The 16,823-nt window shown below is 34.4% G+C and overlaps 1 protein-coding gene and 1 long non-coding RNA gene across 13 annotated transcripts in view; one reads left to right on the top strand and one right to left on the bottom strand.

Annotated features, from left to right (window-relative positions):
• The window catches only part of LOC486076 (disintegrin and metalloproteinase domain-containing protein 20), a 160,795-nt gene that overhangs the window by 102,983 nt on the left and 40,989 nt on the right, over positions 1-16,823 (bottom strand). The window contains exon 4 of one of the 12 annotated variants that reach the window (XM_038573642.1): positions 4,605-4,752. The exons of the other annotated variants lie outside the window; for them this stretch is intronic. The gene's annotated coding sequence lies outside the window, so the exon portion shown is untranslated. Of the gene's footprint in view, positions 1-4,604; positions 4,753-16,823 lie in introns of those variants that run through there. 12 annotated transcript variants of the gene reach the window in all.
• Positions 9,822-15,393, top strand: LOC111092348. Its single transcript, XR_005378597.1, has 2 exons — positions 9,822-10,015; positions 14,427-15,393. It is a non-coding gene; the product is annotated as an uncharacterized LOC111092348 (long non-coding RNA).

Here is a 16,823-nt window from a genome sequence, read left to right as displayed (position 1 = left end):
AAGTACTACTTATGGAAGAGATATTATGCACATATGGATTATAATTTTTCTCAGTTTAAGTTTTGGGTGATACCTAAAAGATTAATATAAAAAAGAGACCATTGGAGAAATGCCATAAACTCAATATGGATACTTTAAAGATTTTGTGGTGACTCAATTTTTTTAAAATTCACATTTCAAAGATGTACTTCTGTCCAGTAAATTTTACTAATGCAACACTTTTCCCAGAACATAAAAGATTTTTGAATGTCCTATAGATTAAGATCTCTTATGCGTTAAATACTTTGGCCTGCGTAGTTTGTTTAGAGTTACTACTTCTGTGCTTTAATGATTCTAGACACTAATTCCCTAAAATCATTTAGCTATTTCTTAATGATGATAGCATTACATTGCTCCTGATAAGCTAACTCAACATATGTCAAATGATTTGGGTTTGAATATTTTTTATTTTTAAAACAAGTTTTTATTTATTTATTTTTTTAAAGATTTTATTTATTTATTCATGAGAGACACAAAGAGAGAGAGAGAGAGAGGCAGAGACATAGGCAGGGGGAGAAGCAGGCTCCATGCAAGAAGCCTGATAGGGGACTCGATTCTGGGACCCTGGGATCACGCCCTGAGCCAAAGGCAGATGCTCAACCTCTGAGCCACCCAGGTATCCCTTAAAACAAGTTTTTAAATAAGAAAGCAAAATAAGAGTGTGGTAAAAATGGCAAGTGTATGCAAAAACAAATAATCTTTCTTCTCTTGATTTTCAGCTGTTTTCCTATAGAGATAACTATTATTAGCATCTAGGTATATTAATATATATATGTATATATACTTACCTAAGTCTATAAATATTATCTTTTATGCATAAAGAAAAGAATAAAATTTAAGTCTTAAAATACAGTCCCTTGCATATATTAAGCATTTAATAAACTATTGTTGAATGTATTTTTCGTAGTCTTTCCTGGCTTTTCTTAAGAAAGACATTGGGTATATATTTATTAACTTACATTTTTGAGATAGCATGAGTGATCTGTCATTTGAGATATTAGAACATAAGTAAGCATGGTTTATTAAATAAAGAAAATAATGACAAATGATTTCACTATCTTGATTTATTTCAAGAATTTCTTGTATAACATCTTGCTTGGGCCATTTTTCCTAAAGTAATCTCAGTTATGTATGCCCTGTACTGGCAGCAAACCACTGCTGACACATCTTTAATGCAAACATTATCCATTATAGAGCAGATCTTAAATGGAAAAATGTGTAATTGGTTTTCAAGCAGACCAAGATCATTAACATGAAACACACTTGAATAAGCAATGCTGGAAAGGTTTCATGTTCCTGAATATTGATCAAAGGCAAAGGATCACTGGAAATAGTAGAATGAATCTGAAGGAAGGTGGAAAATAGCTAAAGTTGCTTAAGCATGCTAAACAATTAACTTTAAAAATTAAAAAAAAAAAAAAAAGATGGCTTCACTATCAGCCATAGTACTGACTAACTTATCTTTGTGCTTTTTGGTTAAACCAGAAAGAAGATAGACTTATTTTTATTGCCTAGATATTTTACATCTCTGTGTAAGATAAATATATGGCTAAAATTTACATAAATACAGTGCTTTTCTTTTTTGTAAGATTTTATCTATCATCTATCTATCTATCTATCTATCTATCTATCTATCTATCTATCATCTATCTATCTATCATCTATCATCTATCATTTGAGAGAGAGAGAAAGCATGGGAGAAGAGGGAGAGGGAGAGTGAGAGAGAGAGAATCTCAAGTAGAGGTAGTGGTTGCAGAGACCGACCCAGGGCTCGATCTCATGACCTTGACATAATGACCTGAGCCAAAATCAAGAGTCAGTCACTTAATCAACTTAGCCACTTAGGCTCTCCCACAATGTCCATGAAAATGAAGGCAGTTACTATGTAATTTCTGTGAAATATGAATGGTTGAGTCATTTCTTTTTTTGGTTGAGTCATTTCTATAGTTTATATTTGGAGTTTATAATTTGAAAGTCATGTACTAATTCCAATTTCTTATTTTAAAAATAAATTTGCATCATTAAATACATTAAATAGAATTAATGAAAACTATAGTTATATATAGATATCATATTTTTATAATTTTTTTTACAAGAACTCATGTATAATTAATATAATGATTGCAATATAGATGCAGAGTGTGCTACATAACATTTTTATTTTGCACTTTAGGAAACTTGGCAAACAGAAAGACTAAAAGAAAGTTTGTGGAAAAGCAAAACTTCTCATTACAGTGACCTTAAAAATATACATTTCCGAAAAGCAAAAATAATTATTTCTCATTTTTAAGGAAAAAGTAAGTTTTCTTTTATGGGATAGCATGTCAATTCATTATGCAATTACAACCAATTAAGGAAGGAAGTTTATTCTTGATATTGATGATAATTCTGTACTTTAATTCTGTAAAACTTTCTAGTATTGATACTAGAATATCAATATGATACTAGAATATCAAAGAGATACTTTATGTATCTCTTTCACATGTATTTTCTTATTTCATGTACATTAAACCCAGTGTCTTATTTTTTTTTTTAAACCCAGTGTCTTAAAATGTGAATAAGTTGAAAAGAAACTGGGGCACACAATCTAGAAATGATTTCACTCGGTCTAACTCTTAAAAGAAAAAATATTTTATTTACTCCTTATCCACGTTAACTTAGAATATTCTGTACTTACAAACTGAATTGTTTGCAAAAATATTTAAAATCAAAATTAAATTTATATGACACTGAGGTATTAAATATGTTTGCATATTCTTTGATCCACTACCTATAGTGGAATCTTTTTCTCCTTCTCTGGCCAAAGAACTGGCCTATTGGCTCACTACTAATGAATAGAATACTATTAAATATTAGAGCTTGTAGGAATCATGGGCTGCTGTCTCAAGGCAGTCATACCATAAACCCAAGAGATTAGTAGGTATTACTTTTGTTTAATGCAACAGATTATAAATTGACTTATTAAAAAAACTCATAATTTTGTTTAAGGAATAGATACCAGCTTGTACTGAGAGGGACAGAATGAGTCCACAGTTTAAAGAGGCAACTAGGTCCCTAAATTTCCATGGTCAGACACAGGTTAGAAAATCTACAGTACTGAAAATACAGCCTATGTTTTATGGAAAAGTAAGAATGACTCAGAAAGGCCAACCCAGACCCCAGAATAGAGAGTAAAGAGCCAGGCTGAACAACTCCTAGAAAGTCGTTTTAAGCTTTAAAGAACTGGCAATATGTGCCTGGTGGATTTCAGAATCACTACAGACCAGCAATTGTTATGTGCCTTCTCTTTCAAAAAAAAAAAAAATTTTTTTTTTTTCCCATTTTGGACCACTGTGCTTATTGTGCCGAATGAAATGAAGTCTTCTCTTTAGTTCATAGGTTATCAGATTAAGAATAACTACAGTCTAGCCGCAATACTTAAAAAAAAAAATACTCGAGGTACACATTTACCTTATTTAAGTCCTGGAACTTGAGCCTAAATCTGATTCTAAATGGACAAGATATTGGGGAATCTTAAAAAAGAATGAATGAATTCTGCATATGGAGGAAATATAAATAACATGTGGCCAGGCAGAGGATTTTAGTGGCTTTAAATCTGCACACAAATTCTTTGAGCTTCCTCCCTTTAAAGGAGTGATGTCACATCTTCATTCTCCTGAATCCATGCAAATCTTATTAATTCACATTGAATGAATAGATTACCACAGAAGTGATGCTGTATGCATTAGAGGCTATGTGATAAAAAACGGTGATCCTTCTTCCTGGCTCGCTTTGTCTTTGGGGTTCCTTACTTCGAGACCTAGCCATTATGTTGAGTAAGTCAAGCAAATGCATGAAAGTCTTGTGTAAGTGTTCTAGTCCTAGGCCTGGTGAAGCTGTCAGCAACAGGCACGTGAATCAACTACCCGGCATGTGAGTGGCTGAATCTTTAACTATTTCTACTATTTCTATCTTCAACCTTTGGTCCACTGCAGCTCATACCACATGGACTGTAGAAAAACAATCCTTACTGAGTCCTGCCCAAATTGCAGATTGGTGAGCAGAACATATTGTAGAATTGTTTTAAGCCACTCAGTTCTGGGGTGATTTTCAATGCAGCAATAGATAACGGGAACATATATCTCAAACTGTTGAATGAGGATAGAATAAACTGTCAATTTATTTGTGTTGAGCAGCTACCATGGGAAGTAGTCTCAGAACTGAACCTGAAGGGATGCCTGGGTGGCTCAGCAATTGAGCGTCTGCCTTTGGCCCAGGGTGTGATCCTGGAGTCCTGGGATGGAGTCCCACAACGGGCTCCCTGCATGGAGCCTGCTTCTCCCTCTGCTTGTGTCTTTGCCTCTCTCTCTCTCTCTGTCTCTCATGAATAAATAAATTTTTTTTAAAAAGAATTGAACCTGAAAATAATTTACAGTCCACATGATTTAAGACAATCTTTTAAATGTTTTATATTTTCTCGTTTCAGGTTTCTTGAGACCATTATCATAAAAATTATTTGTAATGAATTTCCAATTATTTTTTAATGTAAAAATATTTAAGAAACAAGCCATCACAATGAAATGTAGTCCATTATATAAGAATACTTAGAAGGTCATCCCTGGAAATTCAGCTCTGAATTTCTGTGCGAGCATTCATGAGCATTGATTGTGAGTTCAGTGATCACGTATGTGCATTTGTCCTCCAGAAAATTCTCAGAACATTGTTGAAAAGCACCTGTCACTCAGTAAGAACAGTGATATTTCAGAAAATCTACAAGAGGAGAAGCTTACTCTGGGTTTTCTAAAGCTGCTTTCCATTGTGTGCAATCCACCAGAGACTTAATATACAATATTAATTCAGAGATGAAGAATCTAGCTTAGGTAGACCAGTGGGCTGTGCATAGTAAGACTCTATATTTTACCCCATCCCAATACTTAGTTTCACATTAAGAGTTCTGAGGCAAAAATAATTGAAATGTCAATGGAGATTGGCCTAAGTACAGCAGATTCTTGTGGCCAAGTACAGGGACCTCTCATATTACCCTCCCCTCCAATACCAAATGTAGCTGATAAGACAAAGAAAAGTAAGCATTTCAGAGCTATAAGGAGGGCTTCACTGAAGAAGATGTCTAGCCTTGACTTATTGCCCATGGTATTTGCTCTGGTACTATAAAAATCACCACAGCAGGAGGCTAGATAGGAACCCTATCCCAAAGGAAATTGCTCCCACAGGATCAATATGGAGCTTGTACATTTGTTGACTTTCCTTATAATATCCATCACTCCTTCTCTCTCAGAACCCTCATAAATTACTCACTGCTTTTTGAAAGTTCCACATGGGTGTATAGTTAAGCATACTAGTATATACTGGTCACAATCTTTCTTAATACAATAACATTATTTCTTTTGAATGTTGGTCCATTAGGTGGAGTATAAATTCTATATTCACCATAGCCCTTGCCATGTGGATTTGTTTATTTTCCATTAAGACTTACATCACCTATTTTTTGCCTCACCTATTGTACCACTCTACTATTTAGCTGAATACATGTTTAGGAATGTTATGTCTCCTTTGAGAATTTGTCTCTATTATTATATAATATCTCTCCATACTTATCCCTGATAATCTTTCCTGTTCTTGAAGTCTAATTTATCTGAAATAAATATAGCTACTCCAGCTATTTTTGGTTAGTGTTTGAATGACATATATTTCTTTATCTATTGCTTTTAATTTATAAAGATCTTCATATTTAAAATGAGACATCATGTGAACATAATTGGGTTGGTTATTTGCTTTTTTAAAATCAGATCTGATAATTTCTGTATTTTAACTGTGTTTAGAACATTAACATTGAAAGTTATTATTGACATAGTTGGATTAGATATCTATATTCTTGCTTTTTTTGTTGTATTTTCTTTTTATTTCTTTTTTCTTTCTCTACCTTTCCTTGTTTTAATCGAGAATTTTTTGTTATTTACTTTTATCTCCTCAATTGACTTAACATTAATAACTTTTAACTTTTTTAGTAGTTGCCTTAGGGTTTAAAATATCGGTTTTTAAATAATCTGAGTCCATCTTCAAATACTACTATACCTCTTTAAGTGTAGTGTAACGATATTTTCACTACTTATTGCCAATTCCTCCCTCTTATCCCTCCCACCATTGTTGTCATACATTCAATTTATGTATTAACAGCCAATAGTTTATTATTATTACTTAACATGATTTATTATTTAGAACAATTAATAAGAAATGAGAGTTTTACTTTTGTTTTTTCTATTTCTTTTTTTTAAAGATTTTATTTATTTATTTATGAGAGACAGAGAGAGACAGAGAGAGAGAGAGAGTGAGAGCGAGAGGCAGAGACACAAGCAGAGGGAGAAGCAGGCTCCATGCATGGAGCCTGATGTGGAACTCAATCCTGGGTCTCCAGGATCAGGCCCTGGGCTGAAGGCAGTGCTAAACTGCTGAGCCACCTAGCCTGCCACAGTTTTTTCCATTTCTGATTTTTACTTTTGTCTGAGTTTCTGACCTATGTCATATTTCTTCTTACTAAAGAATTTCATTTAATACTTCTTATAGAGTAAGTCTATAGGCAGGAATTTCCCTCAATTACTGTTTGCTTGAGCAGCTCTTTATTTATTTTTTCTTTTTTCTTTTTTTTTATTTTTTTTCATTTTTGAAGGATATTTTTGCTGAGTGTAAAATTCTGAGTTAACAAGACTTTCTTTCTTTCTTTCTTTCTTTCTTTCTTTCTTTCTTTCTTTCTTTCTTTTTCTTTTATAATAATTTAAAGATGTCACTCAATTGTCTTTTTGCTTCTATGGTTTTTAATGAAAAGTCTGCTGTAATTCTTGTTCTCTTGTCTGTAAATATACCACCACTGCCACCTGCCATCTGCCTTCAAGATTTTCTCTTTACTTTTTTTGCATTTCTGTAGTTTGTACATACTTTGTCAAAGTGTGGGCTTTTGTTTGTTTATCTCTTTGTTAATTATCCTATTTCAATTCTCCAAGCTTCTTGGATTGGCCCACAGAATACATGCGTCATTGCTCTCCTTGTTACAGATTAAACCTTTTAATTTTTAAGGGAGGTAGGGGCAAAGGATGCCAGCAGGTCCCTGCAGTAGCTCATGTTTTCTTACCTGAGTCAGCACTTCAAGGATATTCTATCTTATCTTCCCCAAGAAAGCTTGGTGGGTTTCCTAGAAGAGATGCCAGAAAAAGGCTGGGGCTACAAATATGAGTGGTATAAATGAATTTTTTTAAAAAGATTTTATTTATTTATTCATGACAGACAGAGAGAGAGAGAGAGAGAGAGAGATGGAGAGAGAGGCAGAGGGAGAAGCAGGCTCCATGCAGGGAGCCCAACATGGGACTCGATCCCAGGTCTCCAGGATCACATCCTAGGCTGAAGGTGGTGCTAAACCACTGAGCCACCCGGGCTGCCCCAATATGAGTGGTATATAGACTTTTTAAAAAAAATTTATTTATGATAGTCACAGAGAGAGAGAGAGAGGCAGAGACACAGGCAGAGGGACAGGCAGAGGGACAAGCAGGCTCCATGCACTGGGAGCCCGATGTGGGATTCCATACCAGGTCTCCAGATCGCACCCTGGGCCAAAGGCAGGCGCCAAACCACTGCGCCACCCAGGGATCCCAGTATATAGACTTCTCACGTTCATGCTAGCCCACATTCAGCCTTCATCAATGCATTGAGGTTGACCATTTATCTTCCTACTGACTTCTATGGTGTCTAGCAGCATATTCCCCAGGACAACTAGTGCTTGGGTTCGTTTTAAGCTGCAGGCACCTGGCTTTCTATTTCTTAATATCAGGTTGGTTATTTTGCCTTGTGACCTCAGTTCTCTGAGGAATTCAAAAAAGTTTGTTCACTTGGAATATATATTCAACAATTTTCTTGTTGGATGGGAGATGACATCACCCGGCTCTCCACATTTTTAAGTTGAAGTCAAAAGTCCAAAGATAAATATTTTAATAAATACAGAGATCAAATAAATTAATAAGAAAAATGCTAAAGTGGTTTGAAAAATAAAAATTCGGTAGTACAAAATAGTCATTGAATCTAATGTAAGGTCTCCTAAATTTGCATCTTTGTACTGTGACTGGAGCTTGCCAAACCTGTAGTTCTGTGAATTGAGTATCGCCATGGCAGTTTATCAGGTGTATGCTCAAAAATAGAACAAAAAGAGAAAAGTAGACAGTTGTCCTCTGAAGTGGAAACTGAGAAAACAATGGGAAAGTATGAAGAATTTAGTCATTAAGGTCAAACTGAGAAGAAAGAACTACCTGAAGATGTTGCACAGAGGACAGTTTGACTGCAGAAAAGTTCAAGAAACTTATCAGAGAATCCTGAAGAACAGAATGTATTTCAATACAGAAAATTTCAGCAGATTTTATTCACTTCTTTTCCCTAACCATTTCATGGGTTTGGTTTTTTGACTTCTAGAAGGCTTTAATCAAACCATTTTTGGTTTAGCTTCGATACAGTACTTAATTTCTGTTAACAGTACTTGCTACTGGTCTTCTAATGTGGTTAAATATAAAAAGGCAGAATTTTCAAAATCTTTTTTACATACAAATCACTCTATTTTGATATTGAATGATCTTGAATTGATTTCCTGAAATATTTTTAGGTAGAAGTCTTTCAACTTTTAACAGTATTTTTGTAGAATGAGAAAAAAGAGAAAAAAGTCACACAAGTTGATTCTACCAAGCCTTGGTCATAATACATCATGGGCCAGTCTATGATCTACTGAAGAGGTCTAACTATTCCTCTTAACAAGCTTCCATTTTCTGAGGTTTAATTAACTACAAAGATGGGTTAAGAAATCAAACGGAGTAAAACCATAATGACTTGAAATCATACGTGCTAATAAATTAGTAGATTAAATGGTATTTGTAAATTCCAGTTCAATGATTAAGTCAACTATCCTGTATTACAAAACTAAAATCTCAACCGATTTATTTAATCTACAGAAGATCCTACCTTACTATTATGCCTTAGTGATACATTTAGGGGATCCATGGAAGTAATAGCATCAGCCACTCTGCAGTAGGAAAAGACTTCTAAGAAAAAAGTTTTATTAGTATCCAGTAGCACTATTTAGGGAAAAAGAACCCAAAAGAGTGTTGTGTTCAATCTCCAACAACTCTATAATCATATGATAAAGGTTTCTTTTCTAATGGAATTATTAGAGCTTTAATGTGCCAGTGGGTATTGTCAAATTGTAAATATAAGAAATATGAAGAATAAATATAAGGAGTTATATGTTTCATGGGTAAAATGCATTTTCAATCATTACTGGTTATTGGCTATTCAAGGACACTTTGCTCATTTGGAAATAAACCCTTTGATATGCTTTCAAAAAAATCTTGCTTCTCCTTTTTTCTTTCTTATAATCAAGATTAGTAATTACCTAAAATAATGTATTATTTGGAATAGAGAACAAAAGGACATGTGATATCTCTCCTATAATATATTGGTGGTACATATTGAGATATTGTTACTGAGAAGTATAAATTTTTCTGCTTCAAAGTCCATTGTAATTGAAGATTCTATTTAGAAAAGATCTTATGATTTAAACCTGAAGGTAACTGGTGATTTTTTTTTTTTTTTTTTGCTTTAGACCACAAACTGTGCCAGTATTAGCAAATATCTGATCATCTGCTGCCGACCATTTTCTAGCAGATAGAATTCTTATAAGGGATGACCTTTGACTACTCTCTCTGTTGATAGTTACCAGCATTCTAGAATAGGTTGTGAACCAGGATCCTGGAAAGTAAAGGATACTATTTGAAGCATCTCAGAAGAGTTCTCACCATCTTGGAATGTCATTTAGGCTGGTGTGGATAAAGGCCAAATTGTCTGACAAAAATGATCTCAGAAATGGCATGAGGTCTGATTTGTTTCCTAGAAGATGGCCACTTTTGGGATCTATCTCCAGCAAATATAAGCAGGGAATATTAAATGAAGTGTAAGTTTTGCTACCCCAGAACAATGTACTATGGAGTAGGGGTAGGTAAAGAAATATTGACAAAAAAACCTTGATCAAACACAAAAAAGTTAACTTAGAAAACACAGGAAACATTTGGAAATTTTAATTGTACACAATAATTGCCTGAACTTATAGGTTTTTTATTGTTTTCCAGTGACTAAAATGAACAGTATATATTATAGTTTTTAAGCATATGTTATAATGTTGATACTTTAAAAGTGTGCTATTTCAAGGTAGTAGGGCAAGCCATTCATTTATTTTACCCTTTTAACATACTAAGTGCTGACAAAGAAGATTGTAAAAAATAAATAATCTATCTGAAATATCTGCATGTTTATACTCCAGGATTATTATAAACCAAAATTTGAAAATTTTACTAATGTAGAGCATATGTTAGAGAGTCAGATAATACTGGTTTTTCTTCTGTTAATGCATTGGAGTTTTTTACTAACATTTCTTATTAACTGGTTATATTTTAGAGAAATGATTTTGACAAGCATATAAACTTTGACAGTTTAAAATTTCTTTAAAAATTTTTTTTAATATCCTAAGTTGAGTTCTAATAACTCATAGGAATTAGACCATATCTAAGTTTCCCCCTCAGTATTTGGCACCATGTTATTTTGTACTTTGTAAATTCTAAGATATATGTTGCAAAAAAAAGAAAATATCCCAAACCAAACCAAACAAAAAAACAACACAGAGTACTCACTCAAGTCAAACAATTGGCTGAGCCTTGGCTCTGCCACATAAATACTGTTTAAAAATTTAAAAATTTAATTATTCAAAATTTGAATAATATCTATCTCAAAGGGACTTTGAAAGGTTAAGTTAAATATTATTTTTAAATATCTAGAAGACAGCTTGGTACATAGGCACAAAAAGGCTTTTTTTTTTTTTTTTTTTTTTTTTTTTACTGATTAATTTCAGGAGGGGGACAGAAAGGCAAAGGGAGAGAATCTCAAGCAGACTTCCCACTGAATCCAGAGCCAACCTGGGGCTAGATCCCACAACCTATGAGTTCATGACCTGAGCCAAAAGCAAGAGTTTGACATTTAACCAACTGAGCCACTCAGGTGCTCCTGATCACAAAAAAGTTTTTATTTAATTTCCCTCAAAACTGTTATTGTGTATTAAACAATGCTCCTAAGAAACTCCCTTTTTTGCCTCCATATTCCCATCCACTTTTCACTCACTCATCTCTTTACTTGTATATTCAAAAATGACTACTTGAGCTTTATTTGAAGCTCTAGGCATATAATAACAAATGGTAAATACAAGTGTGAGCCTGTTATTGATCAGATTGTGATTTGAGATGGGGGAAAAAAGACTGTGAAGGAAATAGTTGAGGGCAAGGGCAATAAATGCCAAAAATTTGAGGCCGGAATATGACAATGCAATTGGGGATGCCAAAGAATGCAGTGTTGTTGGAGCAAAATGAGTGGAAGAGTATTTAATAGGACAATAGGGAGCTGAGGCTATGCCCTTTAAGGCTCAGAATCCTTTAGCAAATACCAACTCAGTACATAATGTTGTACTTGTCAGACATCAGTATGAGGTGGGCTCTCACTGGGTATGAGAGGATGGTGAGAAAATTTGTAATGGTCATAGAAGGTACTAGGCACTTTGATAGAGGAACCTAGGAATGAAAGCAAAGTGTATGCATGGGGCAATTGAAGGAATAGTTCATGGGTTGAAAAAGTGGCTTAAATTAAGACATTAAAGAAAAAATGAAAATTATTCAGGCGAATTGGTTGAAAGAAGGACTGCAGAAAGGGTGATAGTAAAAAGGAATCCCCCTCACAAAATCAAAGAATTAGTGAGTTGAAAAAGGTAGTTTGGCTCAGGTACAGAGGAATTCTTCAGGCATTTTTTGACTCAATGACGTTGTCAACAATGGTTTTGAAAATAAATATAGGGGAAATAGTAAGTAAGTAAATAAATTAATTAATAAATAGGAACCATTTGTTCCCACTGCCTTGTTACAGTATTAAGTTATTTTCTTCCAGAGATTGCCTCATTCCCATACTGCATGCCAAGTTTATTTCATGGTAGTTTGATCAACTTGTTCTCTTGTCATGAATCCTTAGATATGTAACCCACTGACTGCCAAATTTTGACATGGGAAGTTTGTATATAAATTGAAGTTGCAGCATTTTCTTTAAATATAAATTAATTTATGACTTAAAGGCAAGTTTTAATCACTCTTACTATCCATTTGAGAAGTAGTTCTCAAGGACATTAGCAAAAGATGTTCTACTGGTCTATATGTCATGTGGTGGAACATTGTTATGAGGGACTTTTTTCTGCGTACATTTCAAATTCGCATAATGTCAAAACAAATGTTCAGTGTTCATAAGTGAGCACAAAAGCTATATTCCCTCCACATACCAGTTCATGGCACTTGGATTCTCAAACATCTACCAAATAAGACAGATGACATAATATAGAAATGTGAAAAACTTTATTTCTTTTAGGGTGAACATTGACCAGTTGGGAATAGAAGGCAGGAGGATCCAGGCAGATAAATTCTCTCTCCTCCCTCTTTCCCCATGTATCCTTGGATAGATTGCATGGAGAAATCATGGACCTAGGAATAGTCTCTTGCCATAGTTTATTCCAGGATGCCCTTTATGACTGAGCTGTTAAACCATCCATGAAGCTCCCTATGTTTCTTTGTGACTCGTCAAACATTAGTCACTATAGTTAACTCATCACTTGTATCTTGTAAGGCATCATTTCCTCCCTCACTTTTCTAGTCACTCACTTACTCTCACTCTCTTGAGATTATACATCTCATGAAGAGAATCACCAATTAATAACCTTATAGGAGGCGTTTCTTTATTGGTAAGCCAGTCTATGAAGTTTTACACAGGGGATTATTCTAAAAATAATACATTCAGGATTGAATTTTTGAGTCTTACTTTACTCTTGTCTAAAAATAATAGATACCACATTACAAAATATGCAACCTTACTCCTTCACCTGTAGTTAATTTGGATGCAGTATAGATGAAAGGAAGGACATTGGGAGATTAAATAACCCCAGCAGTGAAGCAGTATGAGAGCAATGGAGAAGATGTAAAAGAAAGGAATAGATTCAAAATTTTTGGCATAAGTCATAATGCTTCTATTGCATATTTAGGGAACAATTTTATTTTCCTTGATCTGAACTGTTCCTATGATCTGATTTTAAAATATGCAGACATCAAGTATCCTGAGTAAAAGGGTCTTGATAGGAGATAAGTGGAACTTGGACACATAGAATAGAGGCCATTGGCAGAGACTGAAAGTCTTGAACACTAATTATCTTGAATCCTACCACCAGGTAGGAACAAACTTTTCTTCCTTACTGTAAAAGGAAAGCCTCTCCTTCAGTGAATACCATGTAATGTCCTCATATGAAGTGCCTCACAAAGCAATGCTTTTTCTCCTCAGCACTCACACACATAACAGCTTGATAACAAAATAAAACCTAAGTATAATATGGAAGCCAAGTCCTGATCTGGGAATGATTGCCTATATATAAAAGGAATTATATGGCTAGGTTGATATGTATTGATAAAATTTGGGAACATGTACTTATAAAATTTGGAAACAAAGAATGGTAGTTTTTTTTTTTAAAGATTTTATTTATTTTTTCACGAGAGACACAGAAAGAGAGAGGCAGAGACATAGGCAGAGGGAGAAGCAGGCTCCATGCAGGGAGTCTGATGTGGGACTCCATCCTGGGACCCCGGATCACGACCTGAGCTGAAGGCAGACGCTTAACTGCTGAGCCACCCAGGCGTCCCAAGAATGGTAGAGTTTAATGAATTAGGCTAGAGTGGTATAAGGTAAAAAGCTAGATAGAGGAAAATTCACTGACATGAAGGCATGTTCCTTATGAAATTTTTAGGATTCAGTGTTTTGGCAAGCATCCTAAAAACTGATTATAGCTTTCTAGAGTGGTTCCTTGAAGCCTGAACGCAAAGATGGCTTATAGCAATGGAGTAGATGTGCTAGAAATACCTTGCCAAAGTTGTAAAGGTTGTTGGAAATATTGGAATGGATCTACTTACTACCTGGCTATTTTTTCTCAAGGGTGGGCTCAGAAGATGCTGCTTATTTTACAGGTAAAAAAAATTCTCTGGTGATCCTGATTCCATTATCTTAAATATAATCAAATTTAGGTTGATTGTAGGGGATTCTTCCATAGAACTGGATGCCTGATATCAATGGGAATGACAGTGATTATATGATCTAAGAATAACATTAGCGATGTTGCAGAATTTTATTATCAGAAACAAGATTCCATTACTTGCAAGAATTTATGGTGTTGGTTGAAAACTCATGGTGTTTTTAAGGGTAAAGCAAGTAAACAATCCACTATGATATTCCTTGTTTTCTAGAGTAAGAGGAAAATCACCATCAGTGAGAAATGGACTGGTATCACCTTTCACTATGGAAAATCATTGTCCTTCATCTAAGTTAACAGATCAAAGTTAATTCACTCATCCAAAATACATTGAAGAAGAGGCCGGGGTCTCTTAAGTAAAGATGCTGAAATGTCATCATATGTATATGCAGTACATGTTATTCCAAACTTTTTCAAGGAGCCATCTGGCAATTTAGACAAAGGAAAATGGACTAAAAGAGAGAACTACATAGAAATGATACATTTCATGGGACACAAAATGCCACTACAGTCCTCTGATTGAGAGATTAAGGAGGCCAGATGATGGCTAGTTTTGATTTGAGTTCATTTCATGGGGCACCCAATTTGTCTGCAGAATTGCCCCATGGTTTTTTTCCTCTTATTTCCAAATGGATAATTATGATAAATATTCTTAGCAGTTGGTATAAAATTACCTTGGTTCTCTGACCTGAGTAAGAGTCATTAAAGTAAGAGAATTCAAGTACAAGCACCTGAAACTGTGCTTCCCTTTTCATATAATCAAATGAGTAATAAGGGGTAATATCAAATTCCTGAAAAAATTTCAGTTTCAAGTCTCAAAGACTTGAGAAATGCAGAGATAACAGCATCTGTCACATCTCACTTACTTCACTTCCCTGGCTTCTGCAAAAATATGTGGACCATGATGGCAGATGATGGACTACCATAAAATTAACCACATGGTTCTATCAATCAGTTACTGCACTGGATGTATTATTTTTACTGCAAGAGATCTACACAGCCTCTGGTACTTGACATCCAACATTGATTTGGTGAATACTTACCCCTGGAAATCTCATCAGTGGGGGTGCAAAAGCGCTTCAACTTTCAATAGCAAATACAGCAATAGATTTTACTTTATGATCTATGTTAACTGCTTTGTTCCACATCGCAATAAAATCTATACAGTTTAAACATCTAAACTTTCTTCACAGTGCTGCACCAGTCCACTAATTGATGGCATTATGCTAATTGGACAAGGTAAAGAAGTATCCTAGATACCCTGCTAAAAAATATGGTTGCCAGAGAATGGAAGATATATCTATCAGAGAATTAAAACTCTGACTCATCAGCATAAATCTTTTTTTTTTTATTACTTATTTATGATAGTCATACAGAGAGAGAGAGAGACAGAGACAGGCAGAGGGAGAAGCAGGCTCCGTGCACCGGGAGCCCGACGTGGGATTCAATCCCAGGTCTCCAGGATTGCGCCCTGGGCCAAAGGCAGGCGCCAAACCGCTGCGCCACCCAGGGATCCCTCATCAGCATAAATCTTAAGAATTCATTAGACTTTGGCAGGACAGTGCATAACTCTTTATATGTTTCCCATTTTCTTACTTCCAAATAAGTCCAGTGCGTACTGTGTGGCTCTGAATTTTTGGTAATAATATACGCTATATTTGAGATTACCACTCCTGTCCATTTTATTCTCAGGACAATGGAATGAAATCAGAAATAAATAGTAAAGACATTTAGAAAATTATAAAATATGTGAAAATTAAACAATGCACAAATAAATACACAGTTTTTAAAATAATCATAAAGAAAATTTAAAAATGCTCTGAGATGAATAAAGATGAAAATCCAACATGCCAAAATGCATGAGCTTCAGCAAAAGCAGTGCTTGGAGGTATATTTACAGCTATAAGTTTGAATATTAAAAAGGAAGATCTCAAATCAATCATATTCCAATTTTAAAAATGAAAAATATGCTAAACACAAAGAAGGCAGGAAAAGGAGATAATATACATTAGAATGGAGGTACATGGAATAGAAATAGAAAAATAATAGAGGGAATGAATAAACCATGTTGATTCCTTACAAAGATGTTTTTAAAAAGACGAATCTTTAGTTACACTGATTAGACAAAAGGAGACAGGACTTGAGTTACTAAAAGTAGGAATGAAAGGTGGAATATTTCTACCAAACATTCAGAAAGGATTATAGGAGGACATGGAGAACAATTGTATGCTAATGTAATAGGTTACCAAGATAAAATGGACAAATTTTTAGAAAGAACAAATTTCCAAAGCAAACTAAAGAAGAAGTAAAACATATGGATAGTCCAATAACCAGTAAAGCTATTGAATTAGTGATTTTAAAATTCCTACAATAAAAAAAGACAAGATAGTTTCACTCATTAATTTTACCAGATACTTAAAGAATTAATGACAATCTTTAACAAGCTCTTTCAAAAATTAGAGAGGGAGAAAACAATTGCCTACTCATTCTATGCAGCCAGTATTATTACCTTGATACCAAAACCAGACAAAGCTATCGTAAGAAAGAAAGGTATAGGCCTGTATACCCTGTAAATATAAATGCAAAAATCTCAACAAAATATCAGGAAACC

Source organism: Canis lupus, chromosome 25 (genome assembly GCF_011100685.1).
Source record: "Canis lupus familiaris isolate Mischka breed German Shepherd chromosome 25, alternate assembly UU_Cfam_GSD_1.0, whole genome shotgun sequence".
In the NCBI taxonomy this organism is placed as follows: domain Eukaryota; kingdom Metazoa; phylum Chordata; class Mammalia; order Carnivora; family Canidae; genus Canis; species Canis lupus.
Note: the sequence above shows the minus strand (reverse complement) of the source record. Positions and strands in the feature narration are given on the sequence as shown.